Source organism: Neomonachus schauinslandi, chromosome 9 (genome assembly GCF_002201575.2).
Source record: "Neomonachus schauinslandi chromosome 9, ASM220157v2, whole genome shotgun sequence".
Lineage (NCBI taxonomy): Eukaryota > Metazoa > Chordata > Mammalia > Carnivora > Phocidae > Neomonachus > Neomonachus schauinslandi.
Genome location: NC_058411.1, coordinates 73,606,363 through 73,615,642, shown reverse-complemented (window position 1 = coordinate 73,615,642; position 9,280 = coordinate 73,606,363). Strand labels below are relative to the sequence as shown.

The window sequence follows — 9,280 nt, the reverse complement described above, 5'->3', positions numbered from 1 at the left end:
CCATCGACAGATGAATGGATAAAGAAATTGTGGTGTATATATATACAATGGAATATTATGCAGGCATCAAAAGGAAGGAAATCTTGCCATTTGCAATGACGTGGATGGAACTGGAGCGTATTGGGCTGAGCAAAATAAGTCAATCAGAGAAAGACATGTATCATATGACCTCACTGATAAGAGGAATTCTTAATCTTAGGAAACAAACTGAAGATTGTTGGAGTGGTGGGGGGTGGGAGGGACGGGGTGGCTGGGTGATAGACATTGGGGAGGGTATGTGCTATGGTGAGCACTGTGAATTGTGTAAGCCTGTTGAATCACAGACCTGTACCTCTGAAACAAATAATACATTGTATGTTAAAAAAAAAAAAAAAAGAAGAAGAAGAGGAAGAAGAAGATAGCAGGAAGGGAAGAATGAAGGAGGGGATATCGGAGGGGGAGAGAAACCATGAGAGACTATGGATTCTGAGAAACAAACTGAGGGTTCTAGAGGGGAGGGGAGTGAGGGGTTGGGTTAGCCTGGTGATGGGTATTAAAGAGAGCACGTACTGCATGGAGAACTGGGTGTTACATGAAAACAATGAATCATGGAACACTACATCAAAAACTAATGATGTAATATATGGTGATTAACATAACATAATAAAAAAAAGAAAGAAAACAGAAAAAGATAGCCAAAACCAAATAAATAAATAAATAAAATGTAAAAAAAAAAAAATCAAAGGCTTTCAATGAGTATATCACTCAAAAAAACTGGCTCTTAAAATGCATACTAGGACATCAATTTTCATGATTCAAAAAGTGCTGTTACCACTTAGAGGAAAAAAAAAAAAACATTTTGACCTTACAGAAATGGTGCTGAGAAAATGAGCAAACTTCAAGTCATAAACCCTCATGAAACTTTTTGCTAATTGATGCTTTGTAGCCAATAATAAATTATTAACGAGAATGCAGTCTCATTAGAGACGGCTCCAAACCAATAACAGAAGAAAAACATTATTAAATATCTCATCTAAGTACACACATACCCATGTACACACACACACACAGACATAAAAGTAATAAAAATGAAAGTGTCCGAAAGTTTGAGTCTCTCTCAGCAATAACTCACTTCAAAGAAGAAAGAAAATTTCAATAATCATGCCAACCTTTAGGGTCATCTGCTAAAAGAGTCTGAAATAACCTAATGGGCTAGATGGGGAGGTGTCTTCTAGAACTTTGGCATTTCATCACCTACCCCATGTTATCTACTACTGGGACTTGTTCACCATGAAATGGAATTTACTTATCAGTGTCATATTAGAAGCACAGAGTGAACCTGGGAGAAAACTTGTTAGTATAAAGAAGGAATAACCCCTTTCAAGCCATGGAGTGCATCAACAGGAATGAAAATGAGAAATCTGATGACATGACTCTGATACTGACAAACACAAGAATCTAAAACTTGGAGCAGACTCAAAAAATGAATAAAATTGAATGTAAAGGAACAAGAAAATAAATAAAAAGTTCATGTCCCAGCTCAACTGGTGTTGCTATAGTGATTGCACCATCAAAAGAGGAACCTGTCCAAACAACAAAATAAACCTCTGTTCTAAGAATAGCATGAGAGTATCTATCTGATCACCACTAGAGAAACTGAGTCCCAAAGGCCAATCAAGGGGCTCCTGAGGGAAGGGAACATTGGGCACATAACAATCCTCTCATAAATTCTCACTTTTGGAATTCATAGGAGACTATAACCCTTAGGAGGAATCAGACACAGATTTCAGAGAAACATAGGTAAGTGTCTGTTGTGCAACAAATACGTCAATTTCTCTCCAAAGCACTATCGTGTGTCCAGCTATGTAAGCACCCTCTCTGGGCTACTCTCTGCCAAGGATGCCATACCCTCCCTCCTGCCTGCCTTCTGCAGCAGTGAAAACAGAAGATTCCAAGTCAGACCTGCCAGATCTGTAGGGAGGTAGGTTCAGAAGACATACAATATAGGACAGTTCTTAGGTGTGCCTTATAGCTCTGCCTTCTTTTATGTGGTTGTGGAAACAAGAGCACCTCACGTTACATGAAGAATGTAAGGAGATTCATCTTTACAACTAAGAGGGCTGGAAATCAGGCAAGTGAGAGAGATGAGGATGGGGAAATATGAAAAGTCCGTCCTTATTAACCAGGAGGTGCATCCAGTCAGAACCAGGTCTTTGGGGGAAATCGCATGTTAGTGAAGTGACATCTGGAAATGACTGACAAAGTGGCTATGAAAAGCAGGGCAGAAAACACTTCAGCTCTCTCTGATTTTAGCCATGTTTGGCTCTGTCACAGAGCAGATGATCAGGCACCTTGAGGAGAGATGCACAACATGACCGGGCACTCCACGGTGGTGGGTTCACTCCCACATGGCTTACAAAGCCCTTGCAATCCTCATACACATTAATCAACAAATACTTCCTCCTTTTAAACCTCTTTCCTCATTGTTTCCTCACTTCTGGGTTTCTGTGAATTCCTGCTACAGAGGAATGAACTCACAGCTTGGTTTTGCCAAACATGATCTAGTCACAAAGAGGAGTCTTACAGCAAAATGTGATGTGGAAAATTCTGAATTACTCTTATCCCTTGTGTCACTAATTGCAATCATCAAGATCATCCTTAAAACTATGGCATTATGCAATCTGGAAAGTAATGCATTTTATAACTGATACATTAATAAATATTCTTAGCTAGAACACTTTTATTAAAAGCATCTGGATCTCTATTCTGCACTTATATTTTATGAATAAATATCACCATTCAATCATGTCACTTGGGTCATTTAGGCCCAAATGATGACTGTCCCTCATTAATGGAAGGGATCCTAAAATAAATTAATAAATTAAGACCAGACTACTAACATCAGAGTTGTAGGCAATTTCATAGGCTTTGCTTTGCTTTTCTCACCATGGAAATCACGCAACATCTAAGTCTAACTCACACAAGGAAGCTTTCACAAAGATTCTCCTTCAACTCCCCAACACAATGCCAACCTCCACATCTAGAGTAAGATGGGGTGACAGAGGGGGTGAGGAACTAGAAAGGGAATCTTTGTCCAGTGGGACAGTTTATGGCTCCCAGCACAGTTCTTGGTTCCCAGAGGCCTCTGCTTGGGAGTATCTGACATTAGTGAGCCTCAGCATCTATCCATAAACCAGAAGAATAGAGGCCTTTCTAGGACACTTTGTGACACTTCAGGCAAAACCCTCAAAAATCCTTAAATAATATACCAGATACATTGCTCAGTTTTTCTACCTATAAGTAGCGATTTAACCTAGACCAAGGTTTTACAGAAGTATTTTAATTCAACATGTAGAAGACGGAACTGATATGAAAGCCATTATGTAGATGTCTGGGAGTTCAAATTTTTACTGAGTTAACAAACCATGATGAATACTGAAGAATGGATGGTACATTTGATGCTTTTTGTCTCAGTTGTCAGATGACCTTAAGACACCAATACTGATCCAGAATAACAGTGAAATGCATAAAGATTTCAGTGTGTGGTTACCTTTCTCCCTCTTTGGATGCCTAACATTTGTGTCTCTAATTCCAAAGATTTAAGTAATTGAAATTCTGTGTCCAATATCAAGGGTCTATATCTCTTAATCTAGAGATACAAATACATGATTTTCATACCTACTTACGTTTGTGAGTACTGTCATTAACCTTCTCCAAGCTGCTTATCGCATAACATCCTGTCTTTTACCGTGAGAAAATTCTGAAAGAGAAGTGAGAGAATACAAAGATTCAAAGTCTGAGCATACCAAGAACTCTCCAAAGTTCATAGTCTTCAGCAGTATAGTTATATTATTTATTTAATGGAATAATAGAATCTGAGGGAGCTAGGGAATCTCCACAAAGGAAATAATCCTGAGGATGAAAGAATAAGGCCATCTTTGTCATTGTCACCCTTCTTCTGCATCCCTTAGGAAGCCATGAATATGTTAGGAGTCAGCACAGTGACTGAATTCATACTCCTGAGTTTTCCCTGCTCCAGGGAGGTTCAGGTCGTCCTCTTCATGCTCTTGTGTCCTAGATCCTGACACTGATGGGGAATGGGACCATTGTCTGTGCAGTGAAGCTGGATCGCAGGCTTCACACCCTCATGTACATCCTGCTGGCCAACTTCTCACTCCTGGAGATCTGTTACATCAACATGACTGTTCCCAATATGTTAAAGAACTTCCTATCTGAGACCAAAACCATCTCTTTCACAGCTTGCTTCTTCCAGTTCTACTTCTTCTTCTCCATGGGCATCACTGAGACCCTCTTACTGCCCCTCATGGCTTTTGATCGGTACTTGGCCATCTGCCAGCCTCTCCAGTATCCTGTCATCATGAACAGCCATCTCTGCATGAACCTGGTGGCCCTGTGCTGGGTCACAGCTTTCCTCTGCTATCCAATCCCTACCTATTTTATCACACAACTACCCTTTTGTGGCCCCAACACCATTGACCACTTTGTCTGTGACCCTGGTCCTCTTCTGGCTCTGTCCTGCATTCCTGCCCCTGGAATTGAGATTTCCTGTTCTATACTGAGCTCTTTTATTATCTTCATCACCTTCTTCTTCATCCTTGGGTCCTACACCCTGGTTCTTAAAGCAGTGTTGCATGTCCCTTCAGCAGCTGGCCGACATAAGGCCTTTTCCACCTGTGGTTCCCACCTGGCTGTGGTGTCTCTCTTCTGTGGATCCATCATGGTGATGTACATCAGCCCAACCTCTGGAAATCCAGGTGGGATACAGAAGATTGTAACCTTGTTCTACTCTTCAGTGACCCCACTTATAAACCCACTGATCTACAGTCTCCGAAACAAAGACATGAAAGCTGCCTTGAGAAAAATTCATATGTGCACAGAAATTAGTCAAAGCAAATGAGAGCTCATGAGCTGGTCAAAAATCAGAGTTAATTATTTTCCCCATTTCCATTCCCACCTAAAAAGTAGGTGTTTATTCATTTGCCCCTTGAAACACAGACTCGGGCGCCTGGGTGGCTCAGTTGGTTAAGCGACTGCCTTCAGCTCAGGTCATGATCCTGGAGTCCCGGGATCGAGTCCCACATCGGGCTCCCTGCTCGGCGAGGAGCCTGCTTCTCTCTCTGACCCTCCCCCCTCTCATGTACTCTCTCTCATTCTCGCTCTCTCAAATAAATAAATAAAATCTTTAAAAAAAAAAAAAAAAGAAAGAAACACAGACTCAAATTCATCTATTCTTGCCTTGTTACATAATGGACAACAGTATGCCAAATTAAATCATACTCTGCCCTCAAATCAGGATTTCATAGATCATAATTTGAATAAATGACCTGGATGTCTGGACTTTAGACTCTTCTTCTATCCTGACCTCCAATACCAGCTTGTCCATTTATCTGTGATTATTAACACAGTCCCTGTGTTTTTGCAGCTCAAATAAAAAGTAATTAGTGAGAATCCAACCATAATAGAGCCAAATTTTTTATTTAATTGATATCCAAAAGACTGACAATGACCAAACCTGTTTCATAATTACTTAGGGAACTTTTTAAAAGAACAGATTCTCAGTTTTTCTCCAAATCTAAATCAGAATCTTGAAGTGGACCCCTGGAAATCCTTATTTTAATGTTACTCAGGTCATTCTGGTGCACCTGACCAGCACCAATCCACAAATGATCTTATAGAACCACTGCTTTATTTTTTTAATTTCCAATTTCAATTTTTTTTTTTATTATGTTATGTTAGTCACCATACAGTACATCATTAGTTTTTGATGTAGTGTTCCAGGATTCATCATTTGTGTATAACACCCAGTGCTCATTGCAACACCTACCTTCCTTAATACCCATCACCGGGCTAATCCATCCATCCACCCCCCTCCCCTCTGAAACCCTCAGATTGTTTCCTGGGGCCCAGAGTCTCTCATGGTTCGTCACCCTCTCTGATTTCCCTCCCTTCAGTTTTCCCTTCCTTCCCCAATGTCCTCCATGCTATTCCTTATGTTCCACATATGAGTGAAACCATATGATAATTGCCTTTCTCTGCTTGACTTATTTCACTTAGCATAATCCCCTCCAGCTCCATCCATGTCAATGCAAATGGTGGGTATTCATCCTTTCTGATGGCTGAGTAATATTCCATTGTATATATGAACCACAACTTCTCTATCCATTCATCTGTTGAAGGGCATCTCTGCTCCTTCCACAGTTTGGCTATTGTGGACATTGCTGCTATGAACACTAGGGTGCATGTGGCCCTTCTTTTCACTACATCTGTATCTTTCGGGTAAATACCCAGTAGTGCAATTGCTGGGTCAAATAGAGCTACAATAGGGTAGCTCTATTTTTAACATTTTGAGGAACCTCCATACTGTTTTCCAAAGTGGCTGTATCAACTTGCATTCCTACCAACAGTGTAAGAGGGTTCCCCTTTCTCCACATCCTTTCCAACATTTGTTGTTTCCTATTTTGTTAATTTTTGCCATTCTAACTGTTGTAAGGTGGTATCTCAAAAGTACCATTACTTTATTATTTTTAATTTTTTTTAAGTTTTGTCTGCTTTATTTACAAGTTTCTTCTTTTATTATTATTATGTTATGTTAATCACCATACATTACATCATTAGTTTTTGATGTAGTGTTCCATGCTTCATTGTTTGCATATAACACCCAGTGCTCCATGCAGTATGTGCCCTCTTTAATACCCATCACCAGGCTAACCCATCCCCCCACCCCCCCTCCCCTCTAGAATCCTCAGTTTGTTTCTCAGAGTCCATAGTCTCTCATTGTTTGTCTCCCCCTCCGATTCCCCCCCCATTCTTCTCCTCCTGCTATTTTTTTTTTAACATATAATGTATTATTTGTTTCAGAGATACAGATCTGTGATTCAACAGTCTTGCACAATTCACAGCACTCACCATAGCACATACCCTCTCCAATGTCTATCACCCAGCCATCCCATCCCTCCCAACCCCCACCACTCCAGCAACCCTCAGTTTGTATTTAAAAATATATATATATGTGGCAGAAAGAAATGAAATCCTACATTAGCTGGGAAATTACTTCCAGAGGAGAAAGAATCTAATAAACTTCTTAAGACAAATATTGTGATATCAACAGTTCCTTCCATTCTTGTGAATAGTCCTTGAAACTCAACTTCTATATCACAGAAGAGAAATTTCATATCCAAATAAGGGGTTATTAATCTTTGCTTTGGGTGAACATGCAATTAGCTCTAAATTTTATTCTTAGGATATTCTGGGTCAACTTTTGGATTAAGGCAGAACATCAGAAAGCTAATATGTGGATCAAAATTATTAGATCTGGGAAGAGTTGCCTCTCTTGAGCTGTACTTCTATATAATGCCTTTGAATCTTGCTGAGAAACGTTATAAGAAGCAGTTATATTGAACCAGAGTATATCTATGTATATCTCTACCTATCTATCATCTTTCCATCTATCTATCAGCTATCTATCTGCATCACATACTTTGGGTGACCAATTTTCACTGTACCTCTTAGTTTCCCTAGTATGAATCCCCATGAAAGAAATTATTATAGGACTAAAAGCCATTAATTTCGCTTTCCCTGTGAACCCACTGTTTTCTTTTTACCCTTAATAAAAATCATGTAACAGATAATGTTTCCCCATTTCTCACTTTGTTTTCCCATTCTTCATAACACATTTAGAGGCTTGATAAGCATAAGATCTTAACCAAAAACTATCAATTTATTTTTTTCTTTCCAAGTTCATATTTCTCTTATTCTTTCTTCTATTGCATTTTTCTTTTGGTATGTCAGATCCTTAATGGAACAAGGTGGAATATAGTATAATAGAGGAACATATGAATAAAGGTGTATGTAATAAGTTGTTCCAAGAAGAGCTTATGAAGTGGTAAGGATTTTATTAAGAGGAGATTTTTATTAAGCCTTCCTCTATATTACTGAGCAGGCTTTCCCAGGAGTTCAGATAAAACACTATTTATTGTGGCCTAGAATGTTCTAGATGATCTGATCCTGCCTACCTCTCCAGCCTCATATACCATCTACCTTCTGGATAGCCAAATAAACTATTTCATATTCTTTGAAAATCCCAAACTTTTACCTGTACTTATGGGACTTGGTTCCCCTAGAACTTTGCATGAAATATTTTCTGACTTTGAAAGATCACCCCCTAACAAAGGCATTCTCTAACCATCTCATGTAAATTACCCCCTATTCTATGCTAATATTTTCTATACTCATATATTCATGTTTTATTGAGGACAGTTGACATACAACATTACGTTAGTTTCAGCTATACAATGTATGTGTGTATATATATATATGTATATATTGCAAAATCATCACCACAATAAGTCTAATTAACATCACCACACATAATGACAAATTTTTTCTCCCTTATTCTTTGTTATACTATTATGACTAACTAGAATTATAGATTTATGTGTTTACCTGATTTATTATTGGTATCCCTCACTAGAATGTAAATTTCACAAAGGCAGGAACATTATCTTCTACACTGATGTAATTCAAGGCACATCACAGAGGTAAATAAGTGTTTATGAAATGAATAAATGAAATGTATTGGTCCCAGACATGAACTGAGCAATTTATTTTTGACCATAGTGCTGTCACACCTGCTATCCAAAGAAAAGTGAGAGGACGAAGGAAAGGGTGACTGGGAATGGAAAAAGAAGTGGGAAGTTTGGGGAGGAGTTATTCCTGACATGATTGAAATGTGGGGCAGGGGGTGTTGTTCATGGGAAGCAGTACATGAATCCAGTAAACTATATTATTCAAACAAACTTTCAGGTAAATATTTTAATTATATTAATATAAGACACTTGTATTCTGAAGAAATGCTTTTTCATTGGTTTTGTTTTTTTATTTCCTTAGAAATTTTCCTCTTAAATGTATAAGATAAAATGCTGGCTGAAGTAAGGAGAGAGGGTATTTCATTTCTATAACTTGATCCTAATAGGATAGCGAGTGGAATTTGTAGGACACTAGAGGGCAGATACTGAGGTGAGTGGCAGTGAGAACAAGACGCCCTCAGGATTCTGGAGGCAGAGAGAGAGAAATTAAAACATATAAAAGGAGGGCGCCTGGGTGGCTCAGTTGGTTAAGCGACTGCCTTCGGCTCAGGTCATGATCCTGGAGTCCCGGGATCGAGTCCCGCATCGGGCTCCCTGCTCGGCAGGGAGTCTGCTTCTTCCTCCGACCCTCCTCCCTCTCATGCTCTCTGTCTCTCATTCTGTCTGTCTCAAATAAATAAATAAAATCTTTAAAA

At 39.1% G+C, this 9,280-nt stretch overlaps 1 pseudogene; it reads left to right on the top strand.

Moving 5' to 3' along the window:
- Window positions 1-3,956: 3,956 nt before the first annotated feature.
- LOC110585295 lies at window positions 3,957-4,897 on the top strand (annotated as a pseudogene).
- The last annotated feature ends 4,383 nt before the right edge of the window (window positions 4,898-9,280 follow it).